This window comes from Episyrphus balteatus, chromosome 4 (assembly GCF_945859705.1).
Source record: "Episyrphus balteatus chromosome 4, idEpiBalt1.1, whole genome shotgun sequence".
Lineage (NCBI taxonomy): Eukaryota > Metazoa > Arthropoda > Insecta > Diptera > Syrphidae > Episyrphus > Episyrphus balteatus.
This window is the reverse complement of record NC_079137.1, coordinates 19,321,543-19,341,277: the sequence shown is the minus strand read 5'-3', so window position 1 is coordinate 19,341,277 and position 19,735 is coordinate 19,321,543. Positions and strand designations below refer to the sequence as shown.

Sequence of the window (19,735 nt, the reverse complement as noted above, 5' to 3'; positions counted from 1 at the left end):
CGCGCTAAATTTTAGCTCCCATACAAATTATCGAAAAATTTTAGCAGAGCTAAAATGAGTCCCATACAAATTATTATCGATAACTTGTATGGAAATTTTATTTTAGCTAAAATTTAGAGCGAGCAGCGTACCAGGCTTTTAGGGACAATCGCAGGCGCTTGTTAACTGAAAATTTTAAAAAACTCATGATTGTTCCAAATTACTGCAATTAATTTTTATATTTCATTCTTTTCTCAATAAATGCCTTTTTATGCCTTTTTCGGAGTTTTATTTTGCCTTTTTTTAAGTTTTTAGGTCCACAAGATCCTATCCCTGGTTATAAGACAACAAGATAGTTGAAAGCTTGTGATAATGATAACCTCAATTAACTTGCAATAAATTGTCTGCAGTAGACCCCGACACCTTTACGAGGTTAGGGTACACCCAAATATCTAAAGATGCCTCTGCTTAAAATGAAACATAGTAAGTTTCTTCTTTAAGTCCTTGGGAAATAATGTGCTTTTTGAAAATATGCCGAGGAATCACTCGTCAAGATATTGTTCTTTAATTTTATTAAGAAACACACCCATTATATGTATATTAGACTGATTCAAAAAAAATTTTTTTTTTTTTGTTCAAAGCATTGTTGAAAATATTGTTGGAAATGACGAAAAAAAAATACTGTAAAAGTTTCAGCCCTTAATGTTAACATTTAGTACCGCCGCATCGCAATTTTCTATTTCCCATACGATTTGTATGGGAAAGATTGTGTATTTGTGTTTAGAATTTTGTATCTTTTTAATGGTTCATCCAAAAGGCTTGACAAAATCATTTTCTTTTATAAAATTGTCCGCTCTACAAAAAAGCTCTTATTAATTTTTTTGATTTACCCCCGCGTTTCGAAGTTATTCAACTTTAAAATATAAAAAGTACTTTTTTCTCATTTTTTTCCGATTTTTTGACGAAATTATTATGTTTTTCAAAAAATTTGGCAAAATTTTCGAATATTTGTATTCTATGTTGTGTTTTGGTTTCACAGATCCTTTTATATAACTCACAAACCCCTAAAACTATCATATTAGATTTCTTCAATAAATTCGAATTATTCATTTTTTCAACTAAAAATTATTTTAATTAAATTTTCGCGTCCGTTTTTTTTTAATTTCATAAATGCAATCTTGTAGAGCGTTCAATTTTATACAAGAAAATGATTAAATCTAGCCTTTTTGATGAACCATTAAAAAGATACAAAATTCTAAACACAAATACACAATCTTTCCCATACAAATCGTATGGGAAATAGAAAATTGCGATGCGGCGGTACTAAATGTTAACATTAAGGGCTGAAACTTTTACAGTATTTTTTTGTCGTCATTTCCAACAATATTTTCAACAATGCTTTGAACAAAAGAAAAAAAAAATTTTTTTGAATCAGTCTAATGTATATACCTAATCGTGAAATGTACGTTCATATTTGAGAGTTACATTACATTACAAGCAATCGTTATTTAAAAAAAAATAATTTAACCCAGGTCGCAGATGACTCCATTCTATCATTTATTTCAGGTTCAATTTTACTCGGTGGTACGTATATCCCAATGACCATCAAATGCAAATCAACATATCAGGCAATTTATCGCAAAAGAAAACACATTCCAAAAATGTCTTGTGGAGCTCAAAATTTATTAAATAATAAGCACCCTCGAATATTAAAATTCGAATAAATAAAATATAGGTACATCTGAGCCCTTTATTTCACCATCAACCTGTAAAATTACTTGAATACTATATCTATTACATGATTGAGCATTCATTCTTTGTTTCAAAGCCCTCAATGAAAAAAATTGAAAAATAACTTGAATTCTATCGAAAACCCACGAATACTCCAATAGTGATCAACCAATTTTTCCGCTTCAGATGAGGTACCAAGATCTTAAAAAATACGTACCAAAACCATATTTAAATTGAAGATAAACCTTCAAGAGTTCTGATTTTAAGAAATGATTCTTGATTTCAACTTGGTATAATATTTAAATGTTTTATTTCAATTTTTCATACAAATTGTATGAAACGTAGGACAAATACATTTTACCTGAATTTAAATTCAGGTATATTTATTTACTTTTCTTGTTTGTTTTCTTTTTGTCATGCTATTGTTGTGAAGCTGAACAGCAAGGAGTTTATCAGAACAACAATCATAAGAAACAAGACCGTATTAGATAGAGGGTTCATGGGAGTCCATATCCATAATTCTAAGCATATTAGGGGGAAGTGGTCACCCTTCGTACAGTTTTTACTTATTTTTTTTTAGTTATTTATTTACTCACTCCAGCTTCGAGAAAATGGACTTTATTTGTAATATGTATATTATTACACTTTAAAAAAAAAATTTGACACTTCTAAGTCAAAGGCTTAAATAGTTATAGCCATTTTACTGGGATTAGATTTTTGTACGAATCCTCCCCACCCGTGGGGTACCTTCGTACAGCACATGGGGTACATTCGTACAGGATATTTAAAACGTTAATTTGACTAACTTTTGATTTGTCAAATGCCAAATTTGAGTTTTAAAACATTTAATTACTTATTAATTTATTAATTAATTGAACTTGACTCAGAAAAAAACAAAAACAAATAAAAAACTCAATTTTTCACGATTCGACGATTCTGAAACAAATTATTATTTACATATATAAAAATACCAACCTTAATTTACTATAGAATGCGAAAAACTTATTATAGAGGTTTAAATTTCATTTCAATAAAACTGTAACTCCGTGTTTTGATTGTTATCTGCTCAAGAAAATTTACTGGCGGGCATACGTATGCGTACGAATGTGCCCCATGTTTGACTGTACGAATGCTCCCCAAGCTGTACATAATGCAGAAAAATCGATTTTTGAAAAAATGTACTGAGATTTTGCAATATTTATAATTAAAACACAAATTTAACACTTTAAACAACAATTCTTCATTACTGTTTAGCCAAAAACATACTTAACTTAAACACAACATGACATCAAATGTACATAAAAAAATTACTCAGAGCACTAAAAAACACTAAAAGTCTTGTGGCAACCGAATCCGTTGCACTTAGGATTCAAAATTTATCTAGCAGCTCGGCGCCTACTATGTCTATGCACACTAGTAAGCACGTGTTTGAATACCGTTTAGTTTTTGTTTTAAGCTCACTGTACGAAGGGTGACCGTGTACGAAGGGTGACCGTGTACGAAGGGTGACCACTTCCCAATACTATAAAATGTGCAAGCATTTCTAGACCACAACATTTTAAAGTTATTTAAAAGGTACAAAACTAAGCAAACGTTTAGAATGACCAAATTGTTCAGAAGTTACTGAACAATAAATATATTCATTCAATATTAAATGTATAATTTTTGAGATTTCGGACACTGGTAACTTCTTACACTGATCTTGAACGAAAAAATAATATGCCAATATTTGCGTTCCTAAAACAGTTTTTGCTCTCCTAAGAAAAAAATAATTTCTTTTTCGTATGCGTTACGGTGTCACATACAAAAATGTATAAGAGGTATAAGAGGTTCAAAAACAGATCCATAATTTTCGGACAATATCAGAAATTTTAAGATTATTAAAGCGTTTATGTACCTACCACAATATTATTTATATTGAAATAGCAAAGACAGCTGAATTAAATTATCACTGACAGTTCCAAGTCTCACAGATATAACTGTCTAAGGTTAACAAAATAAAACACTCATTAAAATAATCTTGAAGCCGTGCCTGACCAATGATACATAAATTACGACGGTAGAATAAAAAAATATTAAGAAACATGTCCGGTCAATGATAAAGACTAATGTTTAAGTTATTTGGAATGCGATAGCGGCAAAGGTTGAAAGTTGAATATCAACTAAAAAAAAAATCAAACAAATAAAAAGGACTCAAAGGGAATACGAATACAACCGAGGCCAAACAAACAGCGTCGACAGATGAGTGGTAATATTTCAGTCATCGATTCGGTCCTCAGTAGGCAAACGTAATGCGGAAGTAATTTATGTGCAGTAAAAATAGAAAATAAGAGCTTATTTTGTCGGGTTTTGAAGGAAATTGTTAGTAAAATTCAATATTAGCATTTTATAATCGGCTTAGTTTTAGGGGAATTTAGGTTTGGTAAAATGATTTTAAGTTCTTTTTTTCTTTTGTTGAACAAATTAATTCTTGGAAATAAAGATGATTTTTTTTTCAATCTCCCAATCGGATGGATATTTCTTGTTGCTGATTATTTTGTAATCGAATTAAATTATGTTGAGTCAATTTAAGGACCAGGTTTTATGTATGTATGTTTTTCTGGAGAAGAAATAAAAAGATGGATACGAAATATTAATATCTGTATTTCCCGAGGCATCATTTTCCTAAATTCTCACAAAAAAAAATTTTGTCCGAGAGAATGAAAGATAATTCTATTACCTAACAACGATAAAGCAACATTCAGCGACTCCAATCCTGCAAGTGAACCAACTGACAGCCCAAACCTGAGTACCCCAGAAGAGATTGCCGAAATAATTAACCTATCCAAACCGAAAAAATCAGCAACGCAAACAGTGATAATCTTCTTAGCTATCATCCTCAACAACTGCATAAACAACTGCTACTTCCCACAGAAATGGAAAACTGCAAGAATTGTGGCGATTCCTAAGAAAGGTGCTAGGAACATCATCTCCAATTACAGGCCAATCTCTCTTCTCAACAATCTTAGTAAGCTCTTGGAAGAGCTGACACTAAGGAAGCTGAAGAAGTTCTGCAGCGATAACAACATCATCCCAGACATGCAGTTTGGTTTTCGGGAGAAGCACTCCACACTGCATCCGCTCATGAAGTTCCACCAAGACATCACCTCAGCTTTAAACAACAATCAAGTTACTGTCGCATGCTTTTTGGATGTCGAAAAAGCCTTTGACAGCGTATGGATAGATGCTCTTATCCATAAACTTCATTTACTAGGCTTTCCTTTGGCACTAATTAAAATTATTTTTTCTTTTTTCTCTTCCAGAAACTTTTTTGTGCAAGTGGAGGATCGGAAATCACCAATGAAAGTCATTAGAGCTGGAGTTGCTCAAGGATCCAAACTTGGCCCCTTCCTTTACAGCATCCTGACGTCAGACCAACCACCTGCAAGTGAGTGCGAGAACCTGCTTTATGCGGACGATTCACTCACTTACTGCAAGTCCATCTCGCCAACAATAGCTGCCAGGAAAGTCGAAGCTCACATTCGGAAACTGTATGAGTTCTACAGTAAATGGGGTATCCGAATAAACTCATCCAAGTCGGAACTACTGTGCCTTAGACGATCAGGAGGAAGAGGCAGTCGATCGGCTGGAAGCTGTAGAAGCATCACATTGACACTTCCAGATGGAACTAGATTGCCAGCCAAACGCAACGCCAAGTACTTAGGAATCAACTTTAACGAGCTCCTCAGATTCAACAATCACTCCCGTTTGGTCCTCAAAAAAGCCAACTTTGCTTTCCATCGCCTTCACCCTCTGATGAAAAGAAGAACAGGATTGAGTCAACCAACGAAACTCTTGATCTACAAGCAGCTTCTGCGACCAGTCATTGCCTACAGCTTTCCAGTATGGTACACCATCTCCAAGACAGCCATGAAGGAACTACAAATGTTCGAGAAAAAAATACTGAGGATTTGCACTGGACTCATCTTTGACCGACAGCGGCAGAAATACTATAGCAACAAGCGACTCTACGAGGAAGCAAAAATCATACCACTGGACAAGTATCTACTGCAATCGGCGAAGGTACTGGTAGGAAATATCGCCAACCATCCCAATCAACTGATGAGAAGAATGACAGCCCAACAACGACATCCGGAACCTAAGTACCTTTGCGCTTTGGATATACTGGCTGAGAACATAATTTCAATGGACAACGAAGAAGTTAACTTTTACGCCGACACCCAGTCGGCTTACTACCGTGGCTAACGCCAACCAAACCAACCCAACTCAACCAACCCCACAACTGGACATCCGGGTCTGAACACCCCGAGGACAACCTAGTCAGCAGACTTTAAATTAAGTTTATCCATGTATAATATTTATTTATATTTTATAACTTAGTCATTGTATAAGGTTAGGCCCCCTCTGTGCCAACAAAATTTTGTATCTATCAATGAATCTTAGACATAAGTTAATTTTAAGTCAATTGTAAATAACAAGTTCAATAAAAAAAAAAAAAAAAAAAAAAAAAAAAAATAATTCTATTTTTAGTCAGAGAGTTTCTGTTAATTCTCTGTTAATTCTCTCGTGATATTGGGGAGTATTCATAGGTGAAATGCATAAAGAATAGTAAATGCTTTTACTTGAAAAATAGTAAAGTATATGAACTTTTTTTATCTACATTTTGTGCATATCAAGCCTAGTTTATACTTATTAATTCCCTATTGTTAGTATTTACTATGTTTTATGCATACGGGCCAGAGTTTAAGCTGATTGAGAAAAACTGGAACACATCTTATTTCAAATACATTGGATAGGTCGTAGTTTAAGGTCGTATGTGAATTGGGTTAAATATTTTAGCCGAGGATAAATTTCAGGTGAAAACATACATTTTCAGCCCCAAAAATTCAGTCTGCTCTTTAGCTGTGTAAACTGGAATAACTTTAGACGTTTCAAGATCAATTTACTAAAGAATAACTTTAGAAGTTTACAAATAGTTTTTTTAATTATGGTTTTAAAAACATTTGTAAATCTTTAAAACTTTTCAATACTGCAATAAAACTTAGCTAACTTCACAGCTTTTTTTCAGATTGCCTACATTTGACTTTTCAATGACTGAACTATTAGGCTATTGATTATGTCGAAAAAAAAAAACATAACAATAAGGAACTAAGATGTTCACGGGTTTTTATTGCAGGAATCGTTCAAAATAAATTTTTTCATTGAAAATTAACCGAATTATGGCCATTTTAATCTATCTTTTTTTCGCATTTTTAGTTTTACTCAAGTAAAACATAAACATTTGAGGGGAAAGTACGATAACTTAAGCACCAAGAACTGACAGTGAGATTTTGTAGAGGGGTTAAATACAGTCATTGTTTTCTATGGGAGGAGGGGTCTATGCCCCCCCCCCTTTTTGGCGGGAGGGGCAATTTTCTAAAAAAAAAAAACTGAAAATAAAAAATAAAATTATTAAAAAACAACGGCAACACTTACAGTTTTGATTATTACTTTTTTCAATTTAGTGAGTACAGCATTTTGAAGGAAATTTAATCTTCTTTTTTTCTTTAGAGCAATGTTTATGTCTATCTCAACCCAAAAAAAATGTATAACTAAAAAAGCAAAAAAAAACTCAAAAAATCGATTTTTTTGATATTTTTTTTTATGATTGTTTCGACTATTTTGGTATGGAAAATTTTTTTTTTCAATTGTTAAAAACATTATTCCAATAAGAAAATTTAATTCTCTACGAAAAGTTTGATGTGCAATTGCAAATGCAAAAACACCAGCATTCAGTTGGCCTCAGAAACGGAACAATACAAAACCGGGAGGCTTGCCGCCGATTTCTGAGGTCAACCCGGCGAACCCCACAGGCGGATCACTAGTGTGAAGCGGTAACGTGGGAAGGTTATGATCCCCTCGACATCGAAATCATAACAGCGCCGAGAAAAAGGAAGAAGAAGAAGATCAAAATTTTGCTTGTTCACGAGGTATATTGAAAAAACCAAAAAGGGGGCTTTTGCACCCCTATCTTCAGTTTCTACCCTCTCATTAAATAGCACTCCGCGGTTTTATCTTCTCTTATAACCCATTGAACGATTCCTGCAATAAAAACCCGTGAACGTCTTAGTTCCTTTCTAAACGACATAATCAATGGCCTATATAGTACATCTTACGCAAGGACCTTCTTATACGCTGGATCAATACATTTTTTTTTTAGGAATTAAAAATACCATACTATGTTCCAATACTACCACGAAGTTAGAAGAGAGATACGCCTAAGAACTCCTGATACAAGCAAATTTAAAAACACCACTATTCGCCGAATGTGATTTTACCGCTCACCTATAAATTTATGGCTCTGCGAATATTCCTGTATTATTAGCAAAATTAGGAGTTTCTTATAATATAGGTATCAATTTTTATTTTATTAGTCCCTTACAGCATTGGTCATATTTAACCACCTTCCTTTTTTCATATCCATACAAATTTCATTTACTTATAAGAATATGTTCTTTTCCTAATGTACCCAAATAGGAAATTGTTTCTTTTTACAGCTTTTTGCCATGTGAATTACAACTTAAGTTAACTTCAGAACTCTATCACCCTTGCATAACCTAATGTCACGACACTTTTGCCTAGGGGCCATTTGTTTTTATAACTACTATCTTCTTGATATCAAAAATTGACAAAGAAACTTTAACAATCCCTTGGGAACAGTTTTCTCCATTTATCTCAATCACACTGATTGTGTCCTTGGCTCTGTGTTTAAGTAACAAAAAAAAAATCTAGATACAAAAATCCTTTTCACAATAACTTTAAGTTTTCCACATGTCTTATGTCAGTTTTCATTAAACTTTAATTACCTTTGAAATAAGATATGCAAAAACTTTAATCTTCAAATGTAAAAAAGGTCTAACATAAATTCATGCATTTTTTTGTGGATCGGAAAGTTTATTTAAGAATTTGATGTCTTAATGTAAAAGAATTTATGCAGCAACCAACGTTTAAATTATTATGATTCATGAATGGATAACTCTTAACTCCTTTTTAACTGAATGAACAACTAAATATCATTTTATTCCATAGGGTTTTATTAAATATAGATATGTTTGATGAAAAATGTTAAAATTCTAAACGAGTGGAAGCCACTATTAGCATGTTTGGATTTTGTTAACTGTTCACAGTTATCCTCTGATTGAAAATCACATTATATGTAGTTTTTCTAAAATTGTTAACTTACTTCCTAATTCACGCTTAACATTGTAGCTTAGATAAAGAAGTTAAGTTGATTAAAACAGCTAAACTGACGAACTTCGGAACGCGTAAGACCTAATAGTCTAAGAGCCGGCAGCATATTTTGGCAGTTTTGGTATAACCGAAATTCGAGTGTGTACATATCTAGATATGCACCACAGTATGTCAACGGAAAAAGTCTGGCAGTGATCTTTTTCAGCTTTCCCTTGCCAGACGCATCCAAAGTGCAGTTAAAAATCAACTTTTGGCGTTTCGGTATAACCGAATAAATGATACACCAAAAAATCATAAACAATCCAAATGACTCTTGGTGCGATTGTACAAAATGTGGTTTTAGACTCGTGTCTTTATGCTCTTTCGAGCCCTGATTTTTCGGATTTTTTCCCAGACCCCCATATAACAAAATCTAACTTTCCCGTACTATTGAGATATCTTTTAGGGCGTCTGGCAGCGGGAAGGCTGAAAAAAACTGGCTTGAACCTACATTTTCTAAATCAGGAAAAGGCAGATAAAGTAATATTTGGCCATCATATGGTTACTCTAAACAAAATAATATTATTTCAATTTTATAAGAAAAAAACAGAAACTAGGTGTTTTTTGTATGGAAAAACCTGTTTGGGAAACCTTTAAGGGCGTCTGGCACAGGGAAAGCTGAAAAATAGCTGGCTTAAACTTATATTTTCTAAACCAGGAACAGACATAGAATTTTAATTTGTTACCATCTTACGGTTATACCTAACAGAAAATAAGCTATTAGGTTTTTTATTAGAAAAATGCACTTCAAAATGCTTCAAAGCGGTCTGGCGGGGCGAAAGCTAAAAAAAAAACTTCTGGTATCCACATTTTTGAAATCAGGGGATTTTGTATGATTTTTTGGTGTATCATTTATTCGGTTAATACCTAGCAAAACGCCAAAAGTTGATTTTTGACTGCAATTTGGATGCGTCTGGCAGAGGGAAGGCTGAAAAATAGCTGGCTCAAACTCATATTTTCTAGACCTAGAATAGACATAGAATATTAATTTGTAACCATCATACGGTTATACCTAACAGAAAATAAGCTATTATGTTTTTTTAGTAGAAAAATGCACTCCAAATGCTTTAAAGTAGTCTGGCGGGGGGAAATCTGAAAACAAAACTTCTGGTACCCACAGTTTTGAAATCAGGGGATTTTTTATGATTTTTTGGTGTATCATTTATTCGGTTATACCAAAACGCCAAAAGTTGATTTTTTACTGCACTTTGGATGCGCCTGGCAAGGGAAAGCTGAAAAAGATCACTGCTAGACTTTTTCCGTTGACATACTGTGGTGCATATCTAGATATGTATGTACACACTCGAATTTCGGTTATACCAAAACTGCCAAAATATGCTGCCGGCTTCGGTCTATAAGAAAAAATTATTTTTTTTAAATAAAGTACCTAGTTTAAATGCTATTTTTGATTTTCTACAAATCTAGATGACATTCAAGCATCTGGTCTTAAGATTTAATAACACGGTGTTACAAAAATGAGGTTTCAAAATATACGCGGGCGGAGACCTATCAGGTTTTGTAGAGCTAGTCGCACTGATTACGAAACGGTATTTGAAAATCCCCTAACACCCCCAAAATCTGGAGTTACGGGCAAAAAACGGTTTTTTGGACCTTCACCCATTGAAAAAATTCAGGCTTCGACAATTTTTTACCCATTTTCGATTTTTATACAGTTTCTGACAGAAGATAAATATACCTTTTCAACAATGTATAAAACATGTAACTCGGTTAAACCACTTAGAATTTATAAGCTGTCAAAGTTCAAAAATTCAATTTTTTTTGTCATTTGCCCAACTTCGGCATCAATTTAAAGTATATGTTTTCAAAACCACATGCTATTTAAAAAATATATTCTAAAACTATATCTATTTCTCAATCAATCGAGGTATTTTTTATGAAAATCACTTCAAAATTGACTTAGAAAAAAAATTGTACATTTGATTCTAATTTTTAAATCAATATAATATAACCAATAGTTTTTGAAATAATCGTTTTCAAAGTTAAAAACAGGCGAAAAAAAAATGTTTTAAAACTCATTTTTTACTATTTTTGTGCAGACTGTGAATTTTAGTAAAAAAATTACTCACACAGAAAACTGCCTCAATTGATTCCTTGAAGAACAGTGACAACTATATGTTTCTATTTTGATAATTTTATTTTGATAATTTTTTTTTAGAAAAATGCCCCTCCCACCTAAACGGGGGGAGATAGACCCCCCTCTCAAAGAAAAAAATGTTTGTATTGAGCTCCTCTACAAAAACATGTTATCAAATCTTGGCGCCCAAGTTATCCTACTACGTGCCGAAACAACATTTTTGTTCTATACCTAAAAGTTCGAATTTCTGTATCTGGGTTGAAATTGAAAAAATTTTTTTTCTAAGTCAATTTTGAAGTGATTTTCATAAAAAATACCTCGATTGATTGAGAAATAGATATAGTTTTAGAATATATTTTTTAAATAGCATGTTGTTTTGAAAACATATACTTTAAATTGATGCCGAAGTTGGGCAAATGACGAAAAAAATGGAATTTTTGAACTTTGACAGCTTATAAATTCTAAGTGGTTTAACCGAGTTACATGTTTTATACATTGTTGAAAATATATATTTATCTTCTGTCAGAAACTGTAAAAAAATCGAAAATGGGTAAAAAATTGTCGAATCTAGAATTTTTTCAATGGGTGAAGGTCCAAAAATCCGTTTTTTGCCCGTAACTCCAGAATTTGGGGGTGTTAGGGGATTTTCAAATACCGTTTCGCAATCAGTGCGACTAGCTCTACAAAACCTGATAGGTCTCCGCCCGCGTATATTTTGGTCGTTACACCGTGTAATTATTAAAAAACAAGAATCCTTTTAGAAAAATTTTGTATTAATGATTGTAATAAACATAATGAAACAAAAACCTAGAAATCATAAAAATCAAAGCTGTTTCTGAGTACATCGAAGTTAAAGTCATCATTGGCTCGACTTACTTTAAAGTTTGAAAGATTCTCATTTTTTTCCGCAAAAACTGCTAGTTTTATCAACCAATTCTGATTTTTGTGGTTACCAATGATGTTAAGGTATACTTCGTTGATGAGCTTTGTTTGACTTTTGTTGCCGATAGAGTCATCTATGTCTTGGTAAAATCATCGCCAGATGGATGATTAATATATTAAAATTGCAACTAAATGGGTTACGGCTGAAAGAAGAATCTCTATATTTGACAATATATCAGAAATTGTACTCGAGGGTAAACTGACGATGATGATCATTCCTTGACGTGCGAGTATTATGATTGAATTGTTTGAAGAGAGAAAATCATAAAAGCTTAGTTCAGTTTCAGTGCTCAAGAGAGAGGTATTGAACTAGTAGAAGCGGTTATCATTTTTACAGTTCAATTTCGTATTCTGTCTTAGAAACTCAAGCATTTTTAAGCAGCGGTATCGAGTAAGTTTTCATTTTGCGGTATTGAATATGTGGTTTACATTTTACAGTGGCGCAAAGCCGTCAGATGCATTGGAGAAATCTTCTTCTTCTTCCTTTTTCTCGGCGCTGTTATGATCTCGATGTCGAGGGGATCATAACCTTCCCACGTTACTGCTTCACACTAGTGATCCGCCTGTGGGGTTCGCCGGGTTGACCTCAGAAATCGGCGGCAAGCCTCCCGGTTTTGTATTGTTCCGTTTCTGAGGCCAACTGAATGCTGGTGTTTTTGCATTTGCTTGTACCAGGAGTTTTTAGGCCTACCTTTCTTATTATTTCGTGTTGGAACGTTGTATGATATTGCTTTTTTGACGGGGTTCTCAGGATCTCTCCTTTGAACATGGCAATACCAACTGAGTCGGTCGTGTTCAATTTTTTGGGAGATGGTTTTTTTAACATGAAGGCTTCCTCGGATCTTCGTACTTCTAATTCTATCAAGCTTTGTTACTCCTGCTGTCATAAGAAGCATCTTCATCTCAGCTGCCGTTAACTTACTCTCATACTTTTTGTACATTGTTCAACATTGTGAACCGTATGTGAGTGCTGGACGCACAACTGCGGTGTAGAGCCTTCCTTTCAGCTTAGGGGGCATTTTTCGATCACAGAAGATAGCAGAATTTTCCCGCCACTTCATCCACCCTACGCTTACGCGATGATTGATATGTCATCACAAGTACCTTCGTTATTTATCATAGACCAAAGATATTTAAACTTTTCACACTTGGGAAGCACTACACCATTCAAATAAATGTCAGGAATAGGCCTGTGTGGATCAGAAAATGGGCAGCATAGGTATTCTGTCTTTTTCGTGCTTATGCGGTACCCACTACCTTCTAGAACATCCACCCATACATCAAGTGCTCGTTGCAGGGATATCGGGTCTTCACTTACCTATGATGGCTCCATCGTCAGCAAAGAAAAAGATGCATTGGAGAAATATAACTTAATAATGTTATCATTATCATTGGGTGCGTTCACGTAGCTTTCTTAGGCTATCCGGATGCCCATGTTAAATCACAACTGATCGTGAACATTTGACAAGTAAAAAATCCAAAGGTTTCGGGATATTCATGTATCTGATAGGAAATGTGAAGCACAGCTGACCATTTATCGCCTTCAGGACCCATCGACGAGCATCGAGTTTTACTTCGTTCATTTTTCAAACAAAATTTAAGACACAATTAAAATAAGCATTAGCTCGCATTCGCTTATGTTAAAAAAAAAACACGTTCAATTACACAAAAATATTTAATAGCACACTTCGTTTATCACATTTTTATTAGGTGCAAATAAAATTTCTTCTTCCATCCCCTTTCATCCATGTTTTTTTCTTTATGTTCTGAGATATTTGCTCATGCCGTGCGGTTCGGAGCGCACGACATAGACTTAACGAAAGTTTGACGACTCGCGCATATACGCATTACGGCTATCCCATTAGAATTGTGTGGGTACGATAACTCAATTCAGGGCAAGGATTCTTCTGTGAATACGTATTTTTTCCGCATTAATAGAAGCATTCGAATAAGACAATTTTTCGAATCAAGCAATTTCCTTTAGAATGACATTTATTTGGTAGTGTATATTTTTGTATATTTTGCTTTAAATGCATATAAACTAAAATTTCGGTTTTTAGTGCATATTTTAATGATAAACACATATTTTTGCATCATATTTTTGAAAAAGGGAAGAATTTTTTTTGTTTACCTTAATTTTTAATTTGAATCAAGGGATAGGTTTGCAACTAAATCATTTCAATTTCAACACCCATGAAAAACACATTTTGCAGCACTTAACACAATTCCAACCGTCACACTGCGGGCTAGAACGCTTTTTTAGCTGGAATTAATTAATTAATTAATTAGAAATTCTCGAAATAATCTAAAGTTGCAGTTAAAGCCATTAAGATGATGTCGAATGATATAATAATGATAATTTTATGGTACAACAGACACTAAAGATAAGACCAACTACAAAAATAAACGAAATATTATGTTAAATAAGGTTTTCCAATTTACAACAGATATTATTGGTATACAAAACAAAAAAATGAGTTTTTTGAAGTTTGAACGCATCAAACTCGAAAATGGTGTCATTGAACGCTTACAAAAGTTGTTTTTACTAAATAGGGAACGTAAAATGTTAATGCAAATAAAAAAAAACCGTTATTTGAAAACATTCAACACGTTTAAGTGGTTTTTTTGAACATTTTTCTCACAATACTTTCAGAGTTACAGCGAAAAAAGTTTGTGCTTGTAGGACATAGTTTTATAAAAAGCATAATGCCATATAGGCTAGCTACTTTTTAAAATTATTTCTAGAGTGTGCCTACGCGTGCCTTTTTTTTAAAGCTTAGGAACATTCGTTTTATATGAAATCGGTGCTAGTAACATACTTTACCTTAAAATTTATAAACAAAAGTTCAATAAAATTACAATTTAATAGCAAATACTATATTAGGATATATCACTAATTGATAAACTAGCAAAATTTTCACAATCGATCCGTTAAAACAAACTCAGTAAACGAATATCTGGATAGAGGAAAAAGTGGACTTTTTTGTTTTTTTTTCGAAAACTTGCTTTTCGATTGTGTTTTTATGTATCCAATGAATGCTTTGACCTCAATTTTGAATGAACAATTATAGCTAGTCCATTTATCTATCGAATAAGACTAAAATGAGCAATATTTGAAGAAGTTGACTTTTTAATTAATTCCTGCTAAAATAGCGTTCTAGCCCACAGTGGCGTCACAGTTTTTTGGTTTTTAATGTGGTTTATTAATGCATATTTGAATTTTTTTAAGCGTATATTTTCAGATTTAAGGTGCATATTTTTTGCACATTTTTTGGGTTTTTAACTGCATAAGAATCCTTGCCCTGATTATGACATAAGCCCATGCGCACTCATGCCTATTATAGTTGGGGTTGGGCCTTTACTATCGGAGATGAAGAGCGCTCGGCGACTGCACCGAAGAAAATAAAATAAATTCAAAGTCTTAATTTGATTATTTTAAAACTTTTGTATTCCGCAAAAAATAATTGTAATTGTAAAAATATTTAAGAGTCCAAATCACTTTTAATGCAATATCCACAATGGTCTGGGAAGATTTTAAATGGGTAATTCCATGAAAAAGTGGATACGAATTTTGAACAAATTATGCAGTCTTTTTTACTTTTTTTATTAGCAAATTACTATTTACAAACGGCAACTCTTTATGCAAGTTGCAAGTAAAGATTCTTTGTTGTATTCCCTTATGGATAGACATAAAATTCAGGGAGTTTAATAATCTAAAAGCATTTTTATAGCATAAGCTTGCCAACAACAGAAGAATTTCACATGAAAATGACGGAAAAACAAGCAAACTGAAAATATGATGAGTCTAATAGTGACGATGACAATATCCCCTCGTGAGTGCTAAAATAAGTTAACATTTAAGCAAGCTTCGTTACACACTATTCGGTTAAAAAAAAACTTGAGTGAAAATGCATCTTTTCTTTACTTTTGGAACCACAAATCGCAGGTAACATGAGTTACCAAAATAATGTAACGTGAGTTACCTAAATATTTTAAAAATGTTCCTCGAAATATTGAAAAAATGTTTGGTTTTGTCACTCATATTAAAAGCTTGTAATTTTGTATGTATGGAATCTTCATTGAAAACAAATTGAGATTCTTAATTTCACACAAAAACTTCATACCGTCGGACTCTTAAAATTCATGTCCGATTTTTGTAACGTGAGTTACCATCAAATTTTTATTTTCCCAAGCAAATGTTAAAAATAAAGACAATTTTTTTAGTTAATTATGAAAGTAATAGTTATGCTCCATTCATGGATAGTAATTTCGTATCAATTAACATTAAAATTGAAAAAAAAAATTATTTATGTGTTGGAAATTTTTGTGAATGTAACGTGAGTTACCATGGAATTGCCCAAACCAAAAGCACTTTGCGCACTATTAGGGAACTTAACCTTAAGGAATTGTTCGCGGACTTTTTTTTTATTCACAAAAGTTTTTGGTTGACAAACATATGATATGAGTCTTCTTCAAGAAATTTAAGATCTTATTTACGGAGCTTGGTCGTTTGAAACTTCAATTAATAGTCCAGGCAAAACATTAAAAAAAAACTCTGATTTACAAAGAACAATAATTGTCTCTAGCAATGAAGCTCACAAGAGCTTTGTCAACAAGCAAACAAATATCCGCCATGTTACGGGCAAAGATGTTCGCTATGATAAAGGACTCAACTTAATCCATTATGTGGTTGAATTATATTCAAAAAATATTGAAACGCTGAAGATTACGTTTTACATTTTTTAAAAGGGTCACAGAAAAACATAAATGAAAATTGAATGTGTGAACGTGTGACATGTACACAATGAGGAATAAAGAATCTCTACACTTCATATACCTATAACTCTTGAAAGCAGTACCTATAGTTGTTTTCGCTTATGAACATTCAACATTCAAATCAATTTGGTATATATTTTAACGATATAATAAAGATTCACAATATTTGTATACCAAAACCAGACACATTCTGTTACATCTCTGCTCGCAAAAAAACATTCAAATTGTCAATAACCAAACCCGTTTAATCTTCGGTATGTTTCTTACAATCATCAAATCTTATGTCTTAAAAGTCTGGTAGGGTTAAGGTAAAAAATAAATTAAGAAATTACTTCCACTGAAGTTACAGAAATCTTAAATTATTTAGTTATGTGAATAACTTCTGCAATAATTTTTTTGTTTAATGAAGATTTCAACCAATTTACCTACTTCGCTCATTCTATAGGTATGATTAATCTTGAAGAAATCTGTCCGACAGTTCTATAGATAAATGCCAAAATATGGGTGGCCGAAGTCACCCTCCATTCCGGGTGACTTTGGCCGGTAGGACGTTTGCTATATTTCCAGTTCAACTACAAGTAGCACGTCATTCTAACCCAGCCCAAATGAAAGAGCAGATTTTTTAAAACATGTGGGTATTTTTTTTATTTTCGTACACACAATTGTCGGTTTTTATTTGATTAAAAAAAAAACAAAAAATTAATTAGCATAAATTTTGATATCCTTCAAAGGATATGGAAAAAAATAGTCTCTCTCTGTGGTCAACCATTGGAACAGGAAGTTTCTTCTCCAGATCACTTTTGGTGACTTGTGCAACGTCTTTTTTCTCTGAAGCTGTACCCAGCACCTCTTCGCAGGAATGACACTGTAACCTCATCGTTATCAACATTCAAGATGTAGCCGAAGTAAAATGTTATTTTAGAAGCCTAGGAAACACATCTTTCGGCACTGTTTTGTTTTCGAGTTTGCCATCTTATACGCTGTTAAGGTCTTCATCCATAATATTTTAAGAGGCCGAAAGAAGGCTACGTCTAGTGGTTAAGCTGCCAAATGTTGATATGTATGATCTGATAACATTTTAATTATATTGCCAAATATCAGTTTTGTCAACATATACCAATATATAAAAACAAAGTCTAGTGCAAAAATTAAGAGGGTGACTTTGGCCGGGTGGCCAAAGTCACCCGATATGCCGGCCAAAGTCACCCTACCATATGGCATTTTTTATAAACAAATTAAAATTAATTTTTATGAAATAATTACAAGGGTAGAATAAAAGTAATTCAACTTGCAAAACAATACACATATCGGAGTTAAAGTCATTTTGCAATCCTATTTCTTCAACATGTTCAAACCATCCAACATTTTCAGGTGATTTTTTTTTAGCATTTTTAAGAAAACTAAATTTTATTATAAATTAATATCTAATTTTAATTAAATAAAGCTAGTATGATCACTTTTGAATTCATCAAATTATACGAATTTACAAACAAACTTGGAAAAAATCAAACAAGTCCTTCATATATTAACAATTTTTTTAAAAAAGTGTCCATGTCAAAGTCGAAAAATCACCCGGTTCTACCGGTAAGTATCAAGTTCAGTTTTTATTGTATTGTGGAACATGGGTATAAAAAACAGCTCCCTCAAAACAAACAAAGTGACAGCTGAGGCATGAATTGGGAGCGGAGTCAACAAACAATTATACTTATTTTTCCATTCGAATTAATAAATCAAAAACTAAATAAGAAAGAAAACCTCAGAAAACCTCAACCTTGCCAGTTCTTTCAGGCTCCCCGATCACAGCGGTGTCTTCCAAGCCGAGATATTGGCAGTGAAAAATTCTGCTAAACAAATATCCATGATGGCGATATCACCTGCTGACATCACCTTTTTAATTGATAGCCAAGCGGCAATAAAAGCGATTTCTGCCACCTTAATCAAGTCAAAGCTTGTTTCTTGCTGTCGCGAAGAGCTTAGGGTTCTTGGTATGCAGCATAATGTAAGACTCTGCTGGGTTCCCGGCCACAGTGATGTGTTCGGCAACGAAAAAGCGGATGAGCTTGCAAGGGAGGGCTCAGTCCTTGATCCCTCTCTCATAGACCATAACATCAGAATCCCACAATGTGAAATAAAGCAAAATATCGTCAACAATATTTCACAAAAAACCAATGAAAGATGGAACCTCCTAGAAACCTGCGGTCACACCAAGAAACTATGGCCGAACTTCGACGAGAAAAAAATCAAATAAGATCTTACTCCTTAGTAAACCTTCCTTAAGATCCCTAATAGGCGTCTTAACGGGACATAACCTACTAGGATACCACAAAAAGAAAATGGGGCTTAGTACGGATGATCTATGCAGATGCAAAGGCTGCAGCAATGAGGACGAACAGGAAAACACTGTTCACTTCCTCTGTCACTGCCCAGCACTCTGTCGCACTAGGAAAAAATTCTTAGGAAACTACTTCTTTAATGAATTAGAAGAACTATCGGAACTCTCAGGCAATAGCCTACTGAACTTTGTCAAGTCCTCCAAATGGCTCGAACAACCATAGCATTCATAGGTTAACACTTTTTCATGAAGTTACAATACTTCAGGGTATCACAAGGGATCTACATTGATCTAAGTGTGACGGTAACAAAATCAACTGTCAGCCCATATAACCAAACCTAACCTAAATAAGAAAGAAGGAAAAGAGACGAAATTTATATTATGTACCTACATTTTAGCCCATGAAATTTTAAAGCTTACCTATAACTTTTAGAATCGACCCTATTCACATATTGAATATGCCCCACCCACATTACCAATTCCTGAAAGAGTCACCCATAAAGTGTATAATTTTCCTAAATTACAAACCGTTTGCGGTAGAAAACATAAGGTTAAGAGCTATAAGTTCTATAGCAGCGGCCTGTATATTACATTTCCATATAAAAAAATAC

General features: G+C 33.4%; 1 protein-coding gene across 7 annotated transcripts in view; it reads right to left on the bottom strand.

Annotated features, from left to right (window-relative positions):
• LOC129920296 (apoptosis-stimulating of p53 protein 2) overlaps positions 1–19,735 on the bottom strand; it is a 428,395-nt gene that overhangs the window by 241,344 nt on the left and 167,316 nt on the right. The window lies entirely within an intron of this gene.